The 21,441-nt window shown below is 44.8% G+C and overlaps 1 pseudogene; it reads right to left on the bottom strand.

Annotated features, from left to right (window-relative positions):
* Window positions 1-2,173: 2,173 nt before the first annotated feature.
* Window positions 2,174-20,015, bottom strand: LOC134391727 (small ribosomal subunit protein uS5-like; annotated as a pseudogene).
* Between the last annotated feature and the right edge of the window lie 1,426 nt (window positions 20,016-21,441).

Below are 21,441 nucleotides of genomic sequence, written 5' to 3' on the forward strand. Positions count from 1 at the left end.
TGACAAGTCAAGTACCTATCCACTGATGAGTGGATAAATAATTGTGGTATATACATACAAAAGAATATTACTTGGCAATAAAAATGATCTATTGCCAAGAGGAAAAGAAAAAAGAACAGATTGGAAGCTGGTGGGCAATTCACATCAGCAGGGTGGTCTAAGCAGAGAGGAGACCAGAGGAAGGAGCCCACCATCCTGGGCAGTGAATGCACTGAGCCTGGTGGAGAAATGAGAAAAGATGGACTGAGATGAGCCTTGAGTGCCTTCTCAGGAGGTGCCCTCTCCCCTGTAGGCAATGGGGAGCTACAGAGGACTTTTGCACAGTTTGAGACATGATGGGAGCAGTGTTTTAGGAGAGCAAGTCTGGCAGGGGACAGGCAGAACCGCAGCTGAGGGCGCTGGAACAAGCCACTGGAGCTCTTTGCATATGCAGCAGCCCTTCTCTATGGCCATCCCTGGGAGGGCCTTTCTGTTTATATCAAAACCACGTTCATCAGACTGCCAGGTCCAGGCAGCTTTAGGTGAGGGCTGAGATCAAGTGTGCATTGTGCCTAGGTCTATGTACCAAATCTGAGGACCACCTCAGAGCGAGGACAGCTAGACTATTATTGATTTAATAGTTTCCTTTAATCAACTTTCTCATTCTCCTTTGCTTTGCTCATATACTTGAAATGAAAACTCTATATAATGGGATTGGTATTCTACCTTTTCCTCCAATTCTTATTAAAATAAATACACTTTAAAATATATATATATCTATATATATATATATATATCTATTAAAATGAAAACCTGTCATCCATCTTTTACCTAAAATCACCTAGGGACCTCTGCACTCACGAAATATTACCTCGTGACCCACCCCTTGCTTACCCAGCTGAAGTGACCTCATTCAGAGATTCCACGTTTGGAAAAGGCAAGTCAGAAAATCACTCACAGCAAGGGCAGGGAAGGAGGCTGGGCATAGGGGGGTGGGGGAGGGTTCTGAAAACATTGCCTGGTGGGGGACAGGGTGGGGTGGCGTGAGACTGAGGGGCTGGGGGCAGCCAAGGGGGCTGCCTGGGGGAGTGAATGAGGCCTTGTTGAGAGACACGGCAGATCCACAGTGTGTGGGGACCCTGCTGCAAATGTAAAGTTTCCAATAAATTTTATGGATGGTTTCTTAATAAACATCTGAGCAGTCTGTCTGGACTGGGGGCTGTGTTTTCCCAGGAGCCATGAGATGGAGCTGGGTGAGGGGCTGCTGTCTGCATGTCAGGCCTCTGCACCCCCTCCATGGTCACCGCCCCCCACCCCGTCCTTTCTCTTTTACCATAATTGGAATAGCTTCCCTTTGCTGGGTGCTGACTGTGAGTCCAGCACTGTGCTAAGTTCCTTCTATGCTTTGTCTTATTTAATCCTCACAAGCTCTTTATAGGGTAGATACTAGTGCTGTGCCACTCGTACATGTCAGCAAACACGTAAGCACATTGGGTTGCACAGCAATTAAGTGGAACAGCCTAGCTAGCCCTTTGGGCCAGATCTGTGTGACTCCAGAGCCCATGGTGTGGGCCACTCCGCCCCCTGGCAGCTTCCGTCATGTTCCTCTTCCTCGCCGCCGTCAGCACATCACCTTCCCTTTCCCCCGCTGCAGCTCTTCTCAGAGTCAACCTCACCTAGTGCCTCTCCCCTCAGAAACATCACCAGGGAAACACAGGCGTGCCTCAGAGAGACCAAGGGTTCGGTTCCAGACTGCTGCAATAAAGCGAATGTCACAATAAAGTGAGTCACACAAATGTTTGGTTTCTTGGTGTGTTTAAAAGTTCTGTCTTTACTGTACTGTGGTCTGTTAGGTGTGCAATAAGTAGCATTATGTCTGCAAAGACCATGTACCTACCTAAATTAAAAATACTGTATTCTAAAAAATGCTAATGATCATCTGAGCCTTCAGCAAGACATAACTCTACCGGTGGAGGCTCTTGCCTCTCCAGTCAGCTGCTGACTGATAAGGGTGGTGGTTACTGAAGGCTTGGGGTGGCTGTGGCAATTTCTTAACGTAAGACAACAATGAAGTTTGCTGCATCGATTGACTCTCTCTTTCACAAAAGATTTCTCTATAGCAAGCGATACGGCTTGATAGCTTTTTTTTGGTAACACTTTGAGAACCATGTTTTGTTTTTGTTTTTTAGTAGGCTTAATTAACTCTATTTTTCCTTGTATAAAAATCCTGTGTTGTAGCCACAGCCAGAGCCTGCATCCTCTGCACAGACACACCAGCATGGTTCTTTACATGATGGTCAGCGAATTCCTGATAGGGAGACTTGGTGAATGCAGTCTCCTTCCAGGGGCTGGGGGTCAGATAGCCATAGGTCCTGGAGATGGCATCAAGGTGGCCTTGGCGAAGTTGCCCAGTGGGGGAGTGCAGCCCTTGGCTGTGGTGCAGCAGTTGTCAGTACTGGGCATCAGCAGCAGCTTCTTGGGCACAGAGTCCAAGACGATGCCAGTGCCTCTGGGGGCAGGGATGAAACCACCAGCACAGAGCCACATCACCCTGTCATCTTGCAAGGGACAGTGTGGGGCTTGCCAGTCTTGTTCTGCCCGTAGCCTCTCTGCACGGGGACAATGAAGAGCTTGGCCAGGATGATGGCCCCTCAGATAGCATGTGGCTACCTCCTTGGAACACTTAACACCCAGATTGATGTGGCCACTGCAGTCCCTGATGGCGAAAATGCCTTCAACCTGGTGTACTGGCCAGCATGCTTCTGCTTTTGCATCAGCATAAACCTCATCCTTGAAGGATGCCCCAGGAAAAAGTCAATGATCTCAGACTCCTTGATGGACAGGGAGAACAGATAGCTCTCCAGGGACTTGATATTCATGTGCTTGACCAAGTGGCCCAGCTTGTCTACTCCTTGTCCTCAGCCTTGCCTCGATGAGCTCCATGCCCTGGCCTGGCCCCAGTGCTGCTGCTGAAGCCTCCATGGAAGTCGCTGAAGCCTCCTATTCCAGGGTCCCCAGGTCCTCCAGGCCCCCCTGCTGCACATTTGGTGTTCTCTGGGAGAAGAAGTGTGAACCATGTTTGATAGCATTTTACCCACAGTAGAATTTCTTTCGAAATTGAAATCTATCCTCTCAAACATTGCTGCTGCTTTATCAGCTAAGTTGATGTAATATTCTAAATACTTTGTTGTCATTTCAACAATGTTCACAGCATCTTCACCAGGAATAGATTCCACCTTAAGAAACCACTTCCTTTGCTCATCCATGAGAAGTAACTCCTCGTCCATTAAAGTTTCATCATGAGATTGTGGCAATTCATTCACATCTTCGGGCTCTACTTCCAATTCTAGTTCTCTTTCTGTTTCCACTACATCTTCAGATACTTCCTCCACTGCAGTCTTGAGCCCTCAAAGTCATCCATGAGGGCTGGAATCAACTTCTTCCAAACTCCTGTTAATTTTGATAATTTGACCTCATCCTATGAATCACAAATGCTCTTAATGGCATCTAGAATGGTGAATTCTTTCCAGAAGGTTTTTAACTTACTTTGCTCAGATCCATCACAGAAATCACTATCTATGGTAGCTATAGCTTACAAAATGTATTTCTTAAATAGTAAGACTTGAAAGTCAAAATTACCCTTTAATCCAAAGGCTGCAAAATGGATGTTGTGTTAGCAGGCATGAAAACAACATTAATCTCCTGTACATCTCCATCAGAGCACAGTAATATTTTGAAAGAAATCTTTTTTCTGAGCAGTAGGTCGATAGTGGGCTTACAATACTCAGTAAGCCATGCTGTAAACAGATGTGCTGTCATGCAGACTTTGTTGTTCCATTTACAGAGCACAGGCAGAGGAGATTTAGCATAACTCTTAAGGGCCCTAGGATTTGGGGAACAGTAAATGAGACTTGGCTTCAACTTAAAGTCATGAGCTGCATTAGCCCCTAACAGGAGTCAGCCTGTCCTTTGAAGCTTTGAAGCCAGGCATTGACTTCCCCTCTCCAGCTATGAAAGTCCTAGATGGCATCTTTTTCCAATACAAGGCTGTTTCATCTACATTGAAAATCTGTTGTTCAGTGTAGCCACCATCATCAACGACCTTAGCTAGACCTTCTGGATAACTGGCTGCAGCTTCTACATCAGCACTTGCTGCTTTACCTTGACTTTTATGTTATGGAGGTGGCTTCTTTCCTTAACCCTTGTGACCCAGCCTCTGCTAGCTTCAAACTTTTCTTCTGCAGCTTCCTCACCTCTCTCAGCCTTCACAGAACTGAAGAGTTAGGGCCTTGCTCTGGATGAGGCTTTGGCTTAAGGGGAAGTTGTGTCTGGTTTGATCTTCTATCCAGACCACTCAAACTTCTCCATATCAGCAGTTAAGGCTGTTTCACTTTCTTATCATTCGTGTGTTCACTGGAGCAGCACATTTAACTTCCTTCAAGAACTTTTCCTTTGCATTTACAACTTGGCTAACTGTTTGGTGCAAGAGGCCTAGTCGTTGGCCTGTCTTGGCTTTCGACATGCCTTCCTCACTAGGCTTCATCATTTCTAGCTTTTGATTTAAAGAGAGAGATGTGTGACTCTTCCTTTCACTTGAACACTCAGAGGCCATTGTAGGGTTTTTCATTGACCTAATTTCAATATTGTTGTGTCTCAGGGAGTAGAGAGGCCCGAGGAAAGGGAGAGAGACAGGAGAACAGCTGGTCAGTGGAGCAGTCAGAACACACACAATATGAGTGTAGTTGGTGGAACTCCAAAACGATTAAAAGAGTAACATCAAAGATCACTGATCACAGATCACACAACAGATATAATAATGTTGGAAATATTTTAAATATGGCAAGAATTACCAAAATGTGACACAGAGACAAGAAATGAGCACAGGCTGTTGCAAAAATGCCACCAATAGAATTGCTCAAAGCAGGGTTGCTGCAAATCTTCAATTTGTAAAAATCGCAGCATCTGTGAAGCACAGTAAAGTGAAATGTAGCAAGAGGAGTCGCGCCTGCACCTCTCCCGGGGCGCCCTGCCAGAGCCAGCTCCACTGAGCTCGGCAGGCTCGTCTGTGGTCAGGACATGCTTCGTGATGGGACTGATTAACCTAAGGCTGAGAAACTTCTGTAGCCATTGAAAGCCATCTGGATTATTGGTCCTGGCTTTAGATAAACAGGTAAACTTCAGCCTAAAAGGAAATGGCTTCTGGGGTCTTTCTCATAATTTGGTACGTCAAAGCCTGGTCCCACAATCATCTTCCAGTGGTGTCCCTTGCTTTGTTCAGTTGACCTATTGTAAGGGCTACATGAATTGATAGTATATTTTTTTGAAGTATAGATTCTTAATAACCTGGTTGGGCCTATTCACATTTAGAATGTTATAGAAAAGGAAAGCACCTCAAGAGGAAATGTTCTTAGATATCACCAGACAGAAATGGTGGCCTTGAAGGAATGGTGGCCATGGCTCTAGTAAACACTCAATGCACAGATCAGCATGTTGCATTAGCCCCACTAGAAGTATTTCTTGGATCTGAAGCTTTTTGTAGGACTCAGCTGGTGTGTAAATATATGATTTTCAAACTTTCAACCCAGAAGCAATTGGTTGGTAGCTATAACCTGTGAACAAGAAGTGCTCTGATTCTTTGTCTGCTAAGATTATTCAAAACCCCAGATCGTCGATGCATGTATGTGTGTCGCTCAAACACTGCCTTATGACTACTCATATGCTGTGTTTGTCTGCAGATTATAAACTCCATGAGGGTAGACACCACAGATCACGGATGTCCTTCTTCTAGGATAGAGACTAGTGCAGCCAGGCCAGCAGACTGAGGGCCTCAGGCTGCAGGAGGTGACATGTCCACACTCCACACTCCGATTTAGCTTCTGGCTTGCAGTGTTGCAAGGGTTTGGAGCACCCTAGTTTCTTCTACTCTAACATAATCAAGAAAGATGAGAGATAAAGACAACATTAGCTAGGGGATCTCAACAGCTGATGAGCCCAAGCACCGGCCTCTGGCTGTCCATTGGATGGGGAGAAGACTTGGCTGGGAGTCAGGCCGAAGAACTGGGCTGGCTCCTCCCTTTGCCTTGTCTGTGAAGGCTGCTCAGAGGAAAGAAATGTGGATACAGGCTCTCGAAGCTTTCACGGAAGGACAGAGGGAGTCTGTTACGAGCAGTTCCTTCAGGGTTGAAATTCCACTTCAGGTCTCAGCACCTAAAGTCATTTTTCTTCCTTATTTATGTTTCCTGTGGAAAGTCTGAAGAAAAACCCGTGAAGCATCTTTTGAGTTTGCATTTGGAAGAGAGAAAATATGCTCCTTCTCTGCTGGGCAAACATAGCAAACATTGGTGCTTTCACAACTCAGACACAAGCTGGTTTTTAAAGTCTCTGGCTTGGCGGCCCAGCAGAGCTCCCTGGAGGGGAGGAGAGGGATGCAGCCACCTGGGCTGGGGAGGTTTGCTTTGGGAGCAGAGCTTGGAATTTGTGAATTTTCTACTCCAAGCACATCCAACCAGTGCAGCCCTCACCCCCTTCTGCACAAGCTTGCTCAGGCAACGGGGGCTCCATCTGCCTGGGGTAGTGGTAGAGAGCCAAGTGCCTCAGATGACCGCCTCCCTGTCCCCACACAGCCTGTGGCAGGGGTGAGGGAGGTTTAGCAGAGAGGGTGCAGATGAACAAAGGTGGCCTCAGGGACTCTGGTCCATCTTTCTGGGTGATGCTGAGGATAGAGGATGGGGATGAGAGTGAGGGAGGACGTGCCACCTCACACACAGGTTTTCTAGGCTTTCAAACACAGGAAACCCCAGGCAGTTGTTCCTATAAAGCTAGAACTGTGAGAATGGCAGACGTGTACTGTGGACTGTCTGGTTCTTTCAGCATAGTCTGTAATAAGGATTTCTTTTCTTCTCTCTCTCTCCCCCTCCCTCCTTCTTTCCATCCCTCCTTCCTTTATTTCCTTCATGAGAGAATAAACTCCCAAGCACCCATAACTAGCTTTAACAATTATAAACATGTGGCCAATCTTGTTTAATCTATAACTGCACCCACCCCACCCACTCCCTGCTCTCCAGCTGGAATGTTTTGAAGCAAATCCTAGATATCATGTCATTTTATCCACAGATATCTAGTTTTCTGGGGTTTTGGGTTTTTTTTTTTTTTTTGTATTGGACTTTGCTGAACACCAAGAAATTTCTTCCCCTACCTCTTAGAAAAAATGACTCCTTAGGCCTATAAATTTGTATACATTTTGCAAATCATTGCAGGGGTTCAAAGAATCTCTGAAACTCATCCTAAGACCTCAAAGTTTAAACCTCTGGTATATAGGGTAATCACTAGCTCCAATGACAAACATTCCTTTTGATAGCCTGGAGTTACTAGCTGTTCCTTCGAAGGAGATTTACTTTATTGTTTCATTTGCAATAGGTATTTATTGACTGCGTGGTGACCATGCTGGATTCCTGTGGGGACAGGCGAAAGAAGGCAAAGGCAGGGCGGCCACCTTCAGGGAGCTTACAGTCCAGTCCAGGAGAGCAGCTGGGGAGCAGCCTTGGGCTGAGGAAGCAGGAACTGCAGGGTCTGGGGGAAGGAGGCACCTGCTCTGCATAAGCTCTCCCGAGGGTTGGTTTATTGGCCAGTGTTAGTTAGGTCTCTTAGTGGCTGTTAATGTGTTTGTTTAGAGTCCATTGTAATGTCTTTAAGATAAAGACCAGCTCAATTTACACACGACCTCCAAGTACTGGGCTTGGAGCCCAGGGAGCCCAGATGGAAGCATTTCCAATATGGTGACGGTGACGGTGATCGACGCCGCTGCTCCACCAATGCGGACGAACTTAGAGAAAATTATGCGAAGTGAAATAAGCCAGGTACAGAGAGGGAAATACCTCGTGTCCTCACTCATAAGTGGGAGCTGGGGGGGAGGGGGGGAGAGAAAAAAGAAAAGAAAGGAAAGAAAGAAAGGTACAACAATCACAATAATTCATTGAACTTTCAAAAGAAGAGAATGGAACTGAGGCCACCAGAGGTGGGAAGGGGGGGGGGGGGGAGGCCCGGGAGATATTGCTAAAGGGCCACAAAAACTGATTACATTGTGTGATGACAAAATAAAAATAAATAAGTAAAAAGATATTCGGGATGAAAAACAAACAAAAGCCGCTGCTCCATGGCATCCCGGGCTCGTGAAATTGGCAGGCAGGGCAGCCCGGGAGAGATCAGCAGATCGCACAGCCTTAGAGGAGAGGGGCTCCCTCGGGCTTCACAAATAGTCTGATTTGTTCATAAGGAAATGAGCTGCTTTGTTCTTTTTTTGTTTTTCTTCTGTGAGGAGGCATGCCAACAAAGCCATTCTAAATGTGAGGGTTTTTTTAAAAGAGAGAATGTAGATGTTTTGTGACCTTCATATCCAACCCTTTTGCTATTTCCTCCCACCCCAGAGTCTGCAAATCTCAGCGTCTGCAAACCCACGGACCTGTAGTCAAGTCCACATGGTGCCTAAAGAAAAAGAGAGTGTGGGGCCGGTGTGTGGATACACAGGGCAGCGGACACAGGTGGAAGTATGCAGAGGGGCACAAGCACATTCTGGAAGTTGTAAGAGAGTGAGATGACATTTCAGACAGTGAGGAAAGACAAACGTTTCAACAAATGTCCTGTAACAACTGGGTAAACATTTGTGGGGAAAACAAATTCAGATTCATACCTCATACCTTGAAATGAGATAAATAGTATGCAGGTCAAAAGTTTAAATGTAAAAATTAAGCCCTATAGGAACTCATTGAAAACATGAAAAATTGTTAAAAATCTATGAATAAAACCAGAAATCATAAAGTAAAATAATGATAGATTTATCCATATAAAAAGTGTTTGCATGGCAAACAAAAATAATCACTGTAACTGAAAACAAAAGACAACATGACAGACCATGAAGAATTACTTGCAACTCTTATCACAGACAAGAGCAAATGTTCTATGTTAAGATCAATTACAAATAAAATAAAAGACTAACAATACAATAGAAAAGCAGACAAAGCATTGAACCAAGAGTACCCAGAAAATGAAACAAAACCAACAAAAAATAAGAAAATACAAATTAAACCACACTGATACCATTTTTTACTTTTCAGATTGGCAAAGACAAACCTGAACGAGTTAATCATTATATAGGGAATGGTTATTGTGGTGAGATCTCTCCTTTGTAAACCATGGCAAAGGTTTGGTGAAAAAGGCATTCTCATACAATCTCATACATGTGGGAATGGCACGTGCAATGTTGAAGAGAATTTAGCAGCATCTGCCACATTTTTTAATGCACATCAACTTGACCCAGCAAGTCTGCTTCTAGGAAATCATCCAACAGATCAACTTGCACATGGGCAAAATGATAAATAAACAAATATTTACTGCAGCGTTATTTCAAGCAAAAGGCTAGGAATAGCCAAAATGTCAAACAGAAGGGGACTGGTTAAATAAATTATGGTATATCCATACAATGGAATACTAAGCAGCTGTTAAAATTTTTAATGTGTGGATGTGGAATAACCTCCAAGACACAAAATGTGAAAAAGTCCCATGTAAACCAGTGTGTGGAGGATGTTATGGTTTGTGCTAAGAGAGGGGAGGGATGACTTTTACCACATATGATGGGGGTGGCAGATGACTTCCACACACTTGCTTCCATACACTTGGGATCTCTGGAAAGACACCCGAGAACTAGTAATGTTGCTTCCCTGTTAAGAGGGAAGCAGGTGGGAGGGAAGGAGACATCACCTTTTGTACCTTTGGAATTTTGAATTGCATTGTCTACTGAAAAAATCAATATTAAAATTATGATTTTTCTTTAAAAAAATAAAGAGAAGAGAAGATGAAATGAAGGGGAATGACACAACAAAGGAAGAAGAGAAAGACCAGGGCACTTGCTTCCTCTGCAGCAAATGCAAAACTGCCCCCACTTAGTTCCTGTCAGCTGCAGAGCCTCACCGCACTCTCTTGCCACCTTTCTCCTTCCTTGTGGGATTCCCAGGAGCCATGCTCACAGAGATTTGTAGGGAGTAAGTTCCCTGCAAAGGCTCACCACCCAACTGTGAGTTCCGTAAGTCTGAGTCTCCAAGCCTTTCTCCTAAGTTGTTCCTATAGATACAGGACATGAATGGCAAGCAGCACTGATGCTGGACAGGGAACATGCACTCTTTCTGAGAAAATGGTGTGGGAATTATATGAGTCTGCAATGGAGAACCCGAGAGGGAAAAGAGGGGCCAAAAAGATAAGGAGAGAGAGAGAACAGAAAGAAGAAACTGAAAATCCATCAGCAGGTGGCTGGTACATTCTGATACATCCACACAGGGCAAGACCATGTCATGCAGCCACTACAAAGAAAAAGGAGGGTGATCTTTGTGCTCAGTTGTTGAATATTATTCACCCTTTATGTACCTAAGATGTGCTCTGTGCCATAAGCACCAGGTGAGTAGAAGGAACACAAGTGTGGTGAAGCTTGAACAAAGAAACAAAACTCTTTGGAAGGATGTCAGCTGGAGTTGGAAGGAATGGAAGGGGCTTCTCTGCTTCCAAATCAGTGCAGGTGAGAGAAGGTTGGGCTGGGGAACTGGTCCACATTTTGGCTTGTGTTCCTTCATCTCATTATCTCACTGCATTATCAATATTTTGATACTACCATCAACAACAATGCCTTTTTTAGGGAATAAATTTGCAGTTTCTTGAATTTTCAAGTATGGTTGTTTCTTGGGGTGGGCAATAATCATGTAAGAGTGTTCTTATTCCACAAGTTCAGCACCCTGCCCACTGGAGCTCCCCACTTACTTGGAGAAACAGGACTTGGCACTTGAAGCTGATAGAGAAGAAAGAATTGGACAAGTTGGAAGACCCAAGCTCTTTTTTTACCTCTGATCAAAACTATTGTCGCCTTCAGCAAGTGCTAGGGTTTGAATGTGTCCCCCGAAGGGTTGTGTGTTAGAGACTTGATCTGCACTGAAACAGTGTTGAGAGGGTGGGAAATCCTATTATGGTAATCGAAAGGTGGGGCCTGTAAGAGATGATTAGATTGTGAGGACTGTACCCTTGTGAATGGATGATCCATTGATGGTTTAAAGGGTGGTCATGGGTGTGGTTCTGACAGCTTTATAAGGAGGGTGAGTGAGCAAGTCAGTTCTCTTGCTCAGGCCATTCTTTATGTGATACCCCGTGTCACTATAGAGTCATCGCCAAGAACAAGGCTCTCACCAGATGTGTTCGTTGGACAGGGCTTTCCAGCCTCCAAAACTGTAAGAAATAAACTTTGTTTCTTTATAAATTGCCCAGTATTCTGTTATAAGCAACTGAAACAGACTAATACAGCAAGTCACCCTTCCTGTCAGGGCCAGGCCCAGGGTGCAAACTTTAAGGGGCACCAAAAACCTCAGTAATCAAGATAAAGAATATTTTAATGCAATACTTTGAAAATACAAATTAATGCAATTTTATCATGCATGATGAAAAATACCAAGATTTTAAGTAAGGACAGGATCAACATTACTGATTTTTCCTTTTGCCTTGAGTTCCAATATGGCTGGACACAGCATTGCCCCCTAGGCCTCCTTCTCTCCATCTCTAAGTCAAGAGGTTTGGACCATTTGACTGCCAAGGAGCTTGCTGGGCACTGATGTTTTATGGCTCAGTAATGAAGTGCCATTGAAGAATGAGGGAGAGTTTAACAAAGTGCTAACTGTACAGCCCAGACAGCAGTGCAGGTGGGGTGACAGGGAGCCATCAGGGAGAACAGGGACAGCAATAGAGTTGAGACAGCTGGAAGAGATGAGGAGAACTGGCCAGCTTTCTCTTTCTCCTTCCACTGGCACAAGCTCACTTACCAGTGATGGGTGGGAGACAATCCTCGTCTGCCTCTTTCTTGATTCCCCCCTGGAACTGGGTTCATACAAAGTTGGGGCACAGAGAGATCCTCATTCACATGTGAGTTGGGCTTGCTGGCTAATAGCGCTTTCTAAGGATGTACAAAAGAAACTTGGTAACCTGCAGGTGGAGGGGACAGAAGCAGAGGCACCTTGCTCTGGTATCCCAGGACACAACCGGTGATTGCCCTCTCTCCTCCTCTCCTCTCTCTCCTCCTCCCAAGATGCGCAGAGCATCACGGCTTGCTCTCTGGTAACCTTCATGAGGGCACCATTGTCTTAGGTCGGCATGAGAAGGGCTGTGAGTACAAAGCCTAAGAAATTCTATGGACATGTCAAAGGACATGTCTATGGACAAATAAGCCAATCATCATATGGTCGGGGAATCCCATTTCCAAAGTTAATCACTTGCACCTCTACATCACCCAACTCAAGGGTGCTATTCCTCAGCAAGACTGCAAATGGATGCTCCACACAGGAGCAGGAGCTCCGCACCTTGGGACAGCTTTGCTGCTCATGGGACCCAATTTCTTCAGAGCCTGACTTCAGACATGCTTTTCCCGAACTTTCACCAGCTTAGAAATGAAGACTCATCTCTGTAGATGTCATTCTTCACTAGAAAGTGGCTGGGGCCTCTGAGGTCCTGTTCAGATCAACAGGATGAGAGAATCTGGCTCTTCAGGAAAACCCACCTCTCCTCTTTGGCCCCAGTGCCCCTCGGACACTTGCTGAGCTGTGGGAGGGGCAGCCGAAGGCAAGTGGCATTGGAAAGCCCAGCGGCCTCCACCCGCGGTGGGAAGAATAGCTCCCTTCATTGGGACTGCTCTGGGATGCCAAGGTTACCAGTCCCAGAGTGAGGAAGTGAATCAGCCCTTCCCAGCCTTCAGTCATCCAGGCCAGTTCTGTGCCCTTTGGTGGTGTGGTATTTAGACATGTTTTGTCAAAAACGAATGAACATCTCACTTAGACGTTGGAAACAAATATAAGCCCCAGCCAATTCTTACACTTGCCGAGGATGAATAAGTCCCTTTGGCTTCCCAGTCAGCCAGGCCCAACAAGTGAATTTAGAGGCTGAGAAGTGAATCGTTGGCCCTCATGGGGACTCATCCCTCAGAGTGTGAGCCTGGCTGGCTGTATGGACAGAAGCAGTGGTTCTCAACCTTGGAATCACCTGGGGGGGGGGGGCTTAAAAAATGATGCCTGGATCCCCCCAACAACAACAAAAAAAACAAAAAAACCTCTGACTTAATTGGTCTGGGGTGCAGTCACAGCACTGTGATTTTCAAAAGTTCCTAGTGATTCTAATATTCGGGCAAGGTCCTAATATGCCCTCGACCAGTGCTTCTCAAACCTTAATGTGCAAACAAATGACCTCAGGATCCTGTTAAAATGAAAATTCTGACTCTGTAGGTCTGGGGTGGGACCTCAACTTCTGTATTTCTAACAGGCTCCCAGGTGATGTGATGCTGCTGGTCTGCAGACCACACCTTGAGTTGCAAAGACATGCTGCATGACCCAATATGGTAGCTACTGGCCACATATGGCTATTTAATTAATATTAAAAGCAATTAAAATTAAATAAACTTTAAAAATTTGATTCTTCAATTGTATTAACCACATTTCAAGTGCTCAGTTGCCACATGTGACTACCATATTGGACCGCACAGATAGAGAATATTTCCATCATCACAGAAAGTCCTACTAGGCAGCACTCTTAGAGCAGTTCCTTGTTGCTTAACTCCTATTTGGGTCCTATCTTTTGAAATGTGGATTGAAACTTCCATGGTGGCAGGGAGTAAGAAAAAGTTATTTTGTACTCCCCACATAGTGCCCATACATAGACATGTAATAGGTGCTCAGTTAATGGTTGCTTAGGTTACAGTACTCGTGCTTCTGTCCAAAGATAACCACCATATAAACACTGGCTGATTAACTGATGTCTACTTGAGCATTAATTAGCATTCTCATGGACTGTACCCAGGACAGCTCAATGGACATGTTGGCTTGGCAGAGGTCAATGATCAGGTTGCAATGGGAATGCCTCCCTGATCCCCGGCTGGCGCATGATTCAAGCAAGAAAAAGCAGGTCTCCAAGTGGTCTCCCTGCCCTCCCTCCCCTACCCACCCCGAGCATCTGCCCATTATTAGTAATTATAGCCCAGGAGATGGGCTGAGATGCCAGGTGCAGCTAACGGGACTCTTCATCTCCCAAGCCCAATTCAGAGGAGACAAATCTAGACCTGTTCTCTCTCTCTAGGCATTTCTCCTGGGCTTTGTGGAAAGGGAAGTGCCTGGAGATTGCCTGCTTCCCATTCCTGGGTAAGTGCCCTATCTCTCCCTGAGCAACTGCCACAGACACAGGAGACAGGTGGAGCTGGGAGTGGGGTGCTGGGTCCCCGAAGCAGAGGGGAGTTCCAATCTGCCTCGGCCACAATGGGTGTGAAAGTTAAACCTTCAGCTAGGTGATCTCTTGTTTTAGCTTCACAGCAATGCATTTTCAGATTCAGTTGATGGGTCATTGATCATGAAACTAAATTCTGCTAGGATTGAAGGGGCAGGGGGAAAGAAACTGGAGCTGGCAGAGTAAAGCAATTTGTTCGAGATCACACAGCACGTTAGATGCATGGTTAGGTATAAAAATTAGGATTCCTTGGCCGGTGCGCTCACTGGCTGAGCGCGGTGCGGGCGACACCAAGGGTTGCGATCCCCTTACCGGTCACAAAAAGACACACACACACACACACAAAAAATTAGGATTCCTGACTTCCAGGCCAGTGCTCTTTCCACTATCCCATGCCCAAGAGGTCTGCAAAAATGTACAAGTAATACAAATATAATAGAAAGAGAATGTTATGTAAATATGGATCTCTAGTACAATATACAGTATAGGTTTCCCTAACTGTTTTCTGGAAAGGGTGATAATGAAATCGCTTTTTCCTTGTCTTTTCATTCCCACCCACTACATCCTACTGCTGGATTCACTTTCCATGCTCCTTCTGCGACAACCAAACCTCCCCTCCATCCCCTGCACATATCTCAGCAATAAAGCAACATCTTTAATGACTAACTCACCGTGAGTAGGAAAGGTGAAGCTGTCAGCACCATAACCACAGGAAATGTTCCCAAGCTGGTAAGGAAGAGAATGGTAGCTTCTTTTGTGGATCCACAGACACACCACCCTGGACATTTGCAAGCCATGAAGCACAGGACACCAAGGTGGTCACGAATCCACTCTTAACAAACACATAAATTTACATCAGCCACATTTCTTAAAATCTCCTTCCTTCTTTCCTATCCCTGTACTGACGAGGTTACTTACTAGTTCTCAGGCTAGAAAACCATCCCAGTGTTATCATCGAGTGTTATCTCTACCTCTGCTAGACAAAGGAATCCCCTGCCCTTTAGTTTAGTGCCAAAGACAAACACACCAGAGTGGACAGATGTAAGTCATTAATATTAGGGGAATCATTAACATTTCCTAAGTGCTCTCATTTAATAAACATCAGTAGGTATAATGTCACCAAGAATAAAAACTATTAACAAAGTTCACAAATAGAGTGTCAGCTATTTACAGTACTGGTAGAAGAGGAAAATGGTACAAAGTCTGCTGTTAGGTAGCATTTGCCAAGTCAGCACTTCTCAGGCCCTTTGCGGCTGGATGCTTTGCCTGCAATTACAACCCTCAGCCACCAGGTGGACACTCTGTCTGATTTGTGGACTAGCTCGGAATAACCTGGCACATGCAGTTTCCAACTTAAATACATTTCCCCTACAAACTAGGACTCTTTATTAATACAACTAAGTATTAAAGGCCACAGAGTATCAGGATGAGTAATGTTTAAATAAAGTCATGCAATTTCAAGCAAGATTTAAAGAAATGGAAACACCTAGATAGAATCAGGTATCTTTGTCACTCACTATAAACTGCTCTCTGACTGCAAAATAAAGCATTGGTGCTATCCAGACCTGAAAAGAAACAGCTTCCCCCTTGCATTTCTTTGTGTTAGATCCTTCTGAGCTTCTTATCAAACCAAATAAAAAAGCCTTGCAGGTAGTTTCCCCCCAAATATTGAGCTTTCCATGGTATATCAAACTTGTCTTTTTGTTTAAGCTGGGAGCTATTGAAAACGTCAACAGCTATTCCAGTCTTCCTAGCCTTCATGATAAATTTCGAAGTTTCTTTTCTCCTTCTTAGGGAAAAGTTGCACCAAAGTATTGGATCCCATCTCTAGTGCCAAGTTTTCTTTTCAGGTAAAATTGAAAGTTTGTGAATCTAGAATTGGTGTTACTGATGTTAAAACAATTAAAACGTCTTCAATGCTATACCTTAAATCCCAGGATATTCATCAATCAACCTAGATCCTAGTAGGTGTAATCTGAACTCATGCAAACAAAACTAAGACAAAAATTTTAATGAGACCCAACTAAATTAAAAACAGAGAAATGAGATTGTCTTTTTATGGTATGGTAGGCATGTGCAGGAAGGGCAGATAAATAGAGTGGAGACCAAGGAAAGGGGTACTAATGGTGGTAAACATTCCCTCTGAGCCTCCTGAGTAAAGCATTCTGCCAAGGCTTCCCAGTTGTTACTTCACCTTCTGGTCACACAAGCCCATGACTAAATTGCTGTTACCCTGTTTTACAGATGATGCTGAGAGAAGCAAAGTGACTTGCCCATGAGGACAGAGCCAGGAAGAGCAGTTGCCATGTCTAACCTGGACAACTTGAAGGGCAGTCCTCATTTCTTTTCATATTTACCCAGGAAAACATTAAGGATATGGTGAGTTTCTAGGCACTTTTATGTTGGAAATAGGTCTCTCGGGCTGGCATAGGAGGTTAACTGGGGTGCGTGTGAGATTCTTTAGTCTTATCCCCAAGAGAATGCAGCTGGTATACAACTGGCTGAGGGTTCCAGAGCAGGGTCTCCATGTGACAAGGAGCGAACACCATTGTGAAGGTTTTGCTGACAGTCCAGTTCAGCTGCCAGAGGAAGAAACTTATAACTGGGGGTGGAGAGGGAGAGGAATGCAGGTATCTGCAGATGCTAAAGATTGGATACACAACGGGACAGATGAGACCAAGCTGCTTTCACTGTCCGAGGCTGTTTCAAGAAGAGCTATTTTCAGTTCAAGTCCAGAGCAGGGTGCTTCTATACGTGACATTGCACTGTGTGACAGCATATCATATTATACTATGTCACTCCACAATATGTTATAACTTGTTTATCTCATAGTTTGGCTTTCTATGTGAATATCTCTCCTGCCCTGAGAGATGGTGTCTCCTTGAAGGATGGATCCATGTCTGATAGATCTTTCTTTGCACCCCCCATACCACCTAGCAAGTGCCTGGTGCATAGTTGGTGTCCAGCACAGTGGAACTGAAGGAATGCAGGCCGAGGAATGGGAGGTGGGAGGGAACAGGAAGGAAGACAGTCAGAAGACCCCAAAGTTTTGAGTTCAGAATCTGGGAGGGAGGGTGTCAAGGGCAGTGGGTGGGCTATGAGCCGAGAAGCTGGGGTGGGGGGATTGCAGAGTACAGTGGTGCCCTGGTTACCCCTGGACAGGTGCCTTGGGCAGGGCAGACTAGGTGCCGCACTGGGTTTGCGGTGCGCGAAAGGGTGGCATGCACTGTCCTTCTGCTCCCTCCCAAGGTTGTTTTTGGCAGAGGAGCCCACTAGAAATTTACCACATGTTCCTTGGAGCTTTTCAGGGACTTCCTGGAGCGCAGGCCCACGCCATCCACTGGGGCAGGATAAATTTGGTCTCCAGGGGCCCGGGTTTCTCTGAGGTGGTACATACCTTGCTAGTCCCAGAGACACCCCTGACAGCTACGGCATTTCCATGACACTTCCCACCTGCTCACCTCCCAGCTCTGCCCTGAGCCTCACTCCATGGGACCCAGGACCCGACTCGCAGTCTAATCATGGCTCATCATTCTCTTCCTAGCACTGATCCCATTCCCAATCAGAGAAATGGAATGTAGGTAAAGTGACCTCCCACCGCTTCAGGAGGAGATGACTTACTAAGAGTTAACGCATCCACGCTCGCTCCCGGCAGCAGGCTCTTCCAACCCTCTTCCTCAACTCACTCCTGCCTCTGCCACCTTTAACTCTGGCCCCTCCTTGCCGTGCCTGCAGCTAGTGCACGTTGTGAGCTCATCACCTGTAGCTGCAGACTATGCAGACCTCACCCTCTCAATTGCCAGGGCCACACGTAACTATCCATCAACCAATGTTTAGACCAGCACTTCTCCAGCCTTAATGGGCACATGTGTTATCTGGAAAGCTTGGTAGAAGCCAGTTCTGGTTTAGTAGATTCGGAATTTCTAACAAGCTCCTCTGGTAGGTTGATGCTGCTGGTCCATGGACAACGCTTCCAGTAGCAGAATTTCGAACACTTACTATGTGACAGATAGGCTTTGTGAGGAAAGCTTTAAGTGTAAAAATTGTGGCCCTTGCTCTCAAGGAGGTATGTGAATTGACTCACATGGGGTTTTTCTACATGTTTGAGGGATGGATGGATGGATGGATGGATGAACAAATGAATGACCAAAGGCACAACTCCATGGTACTGGCTGTGCACAAGTGTAATAAGAGCCCAAGGGAGAGACATGGGATATAGAAGCCACCCACTTTGACATGTCTTGTGGGTTCTTGACCCTCAAAAGGTGTCCCCCAGGACCACTGCACTGTGCCATTGCTTGGTAAGTGCTGGAGCAAATGCTGTCTGGCTCCTGGCGACAGTCGTGGTCTGATGCAGTGTCACATGGAGCTTCTGCTGGGAGTGCTCAACCTCTCTGCACTGAAGCATCCGTGTTCTCCTCTGCACCTCAGGACCATAAAGAGCTGATGAGAGACGTGTTCCTTAACACCAAAGGGCTGTGTACCTCAAGAAAATGCAAGATTTTGCATGAAACTGTTTTGTAAAAAACAAACAAAAAAAGTTAAATGGAAAGATCATTTGTGTGTAAAAACACAGCCATTTCTTCAAAAATTAAGCCTTAAAAAAAACCAGACATCTTTATCTAGCAGGAGATAAGGGTGAGGGGAAAAATGAGAAGTAAGAAAGGCAGGTCTGACCTGGACTCGGTGACCACCAGTGGCATTCCAGGAGTCCCCGCGTCTGGCCTTGCCTTCACCCCTTACTGCCATGTCTTATTCTCAGGGCCCCTGCCGCTGGCTCCACACTGCTCTGGCCCCTGCCGTGTTTTCAGTCCATCTGCCCCCTACTTCCATACAGGAACTGCCCTGACACGGCACCTCTGCATTTCAAAACCCCACCTGCCCTTATTTTTGTGGGGGTGGGGGGAGGTGGAGTAGGAGGAGTAGGGTACATTTCTTGCAGCATTTTACACAACCATTTTTTTTTCTTGTTTCCCTTACAGATTCACATGTAGTACCTGAATCCTCTCTGTATCCCATTTCATACAGAAGTAGGTGTTCAGTACCAGCTCCGAACTGAATTTGGATGGCAGTGGGACAGGACCAAGGAGACTGGGTGGGATTCTTAATGTTGTTTGCATTTGAGAATACATAGTAACACACTTATGCTCCTGTGGAATGGAATGGACACCATAAATCAGGAAAAACCCTGTCCTGCACAGTCCTGATCCTGTTACTCTGCCCCAAAAATGCCAAAGGAAAACACAAACACATCTTGAAAGGCTGTCTGAACTGAGCTCAACCAACAGAAGCTGAGTGTCACCGGTGAGCTGCGCCCACTCTCCCCCACCACGGCTGTCTGTGTGAAGTTGTGCACTCACCACCTGCCATATTTGGGGTGGGCTTGGCTCTTTGGAATGTGAATCCTTCCTCACTTTATCATTATTTTAAAATGGAATTTGTGTAGAGGGGAGAGGAAGAGATCTTTTCTTTAAAGTCTACCTACAAATGTCTTTCCCAATAAAGCTGTGTCTACCTAAGTCTAAATTTAATATCTCTATGAAAGAGAGAAAAATAGTGAAACAGTTATCTTGTCTACACAACACAAAATTATTGATTTAATCCATCTGTTTCACTGAGTTGGTCTGATTTGGGGTAGATATGCTGATTGTGTCTGTTTAATTTCTAATGTTTTACCTACTGTTATGCATGCTGTACTTAAAGGTGTAAGTGAATGATGGTGACCGCGTGGGACCTTCATCCTCAGCCATCAACGCCCTTCTACCAAGTGGAGACACCAGGAGCTCTTGTAGCAGCTCTAGAAGTTTCCTCATCTACCTAACATTGCTGTGATAGAAGTTTTTTCACATTAAGTCAATGAACATTTATTTTTATTATGTTTAGGGGGGACCTTTCTAAAATAGAATAGATATTTCCCTGTCTCCTCAAAGAGATCATATTAACCTTAGATGAACATTTATTGGACATTTAAGTTTACCATTATGGACCGCAGGGACTGCAGCAGATGCTATAAATCAAGATACTCTGGAACGATCGAGAACTATGGTGCTGTTGACCCTGGGCTACCATGTTTTATATTCATTGTGTCGACTTCGTATTGCTTTTCTGTCTCCTCTCTTACTGTCCCTTCTTGCTGTTATCATGTTTTTACCCAACAACAGCTCTGTTATCCTACCTCCATTTTTCTGCATCTAGCTGGTGAGTTCAGATTACACTACTGTTAACACAATTCCTAAACTATGAATTAATACATACTGAGTAAGAGAAACTCTACTGTGCATAAAATGCATACACTTCTGGCTAGTCAGAGTTCTCCTTCCCCTTCTTTTCAGGTGCTTGGCTATGTTCTGGATAGTGAGATTGCTAGATAAGTAATCTCCAAATCAGTGATTTTTGGGGGACACATATAGGTTCAATTCCAGTTTGAGGCACAAACGAGAGGTTGAAAAATTATAGTTTTTTGGATTCATGGATGGGGAAAATATTAATATTGGTGTTTAGTTTGCTTTAGAATTTAAATAATTTCCATAGTTTATTTTGTCTTTGTCAATTTAAATTTAAAATTTTATTTTACTTTTGTCAATTCCCATCCCTGATGGAAAAATTTTTTTTCCACAGGGAGTGGAGAACTAAAGTCCATATTCACAGACTGACTATGAAAGAATCCAGAGCTCTTACATGTAGATGCAATCTATTAGCAAAGATTAATCACAGAGGTTAAAGGATAAAATCAAGAGCGGATTAGCAGTGGAAGTAGGTACAACTTTGCTACCTACTGAACTAGATCATTTTGAGATAGGCTTCAATTTTATAAATATATTTTAGTGTTTTCTCCAAAACTTTTTCTGTTGAATTTCTATGGCCACTTGTTTTGGAGGTCAATTGTATGAATGCTTAGCTTTATAGTTGCCTATGAATTGCTTGTATCATAAAATAAATCTTATTTTGCATGTAAATGTGTTAGTCCATAGGGGCTTACCTAAATCCTCCTATGTGCTAAAATCGTGCTGGCACAGTTGTCCCCAAGGAGCTTCCAGGCTCATTGGTGAGATAAAACCAATGAATACAAGAGGAAAAAATGAAAACCACACAAAAAACGTACGTAGCTTAGAATACAATTGTGCACATGGGCTATAAATGCCAGAGCAGAGGGATTCAGAAAGGCAGGGAGACGTT

Source organism: Cynocephalus volans, chromosome 12, assembly GCF_027409185.1.
Source record: "Cynocephalus volans isolate mCynVol1 chromosome 12, mCynVol1.pri, whole genome shotgun sequence".
Taxonomy (NCBI): Eukaryota; Metazoa; Chordata; class Mammalia; order Dermoptera; family Cynocephalidae; genus Cynocephalus; species Cynocephalus volans.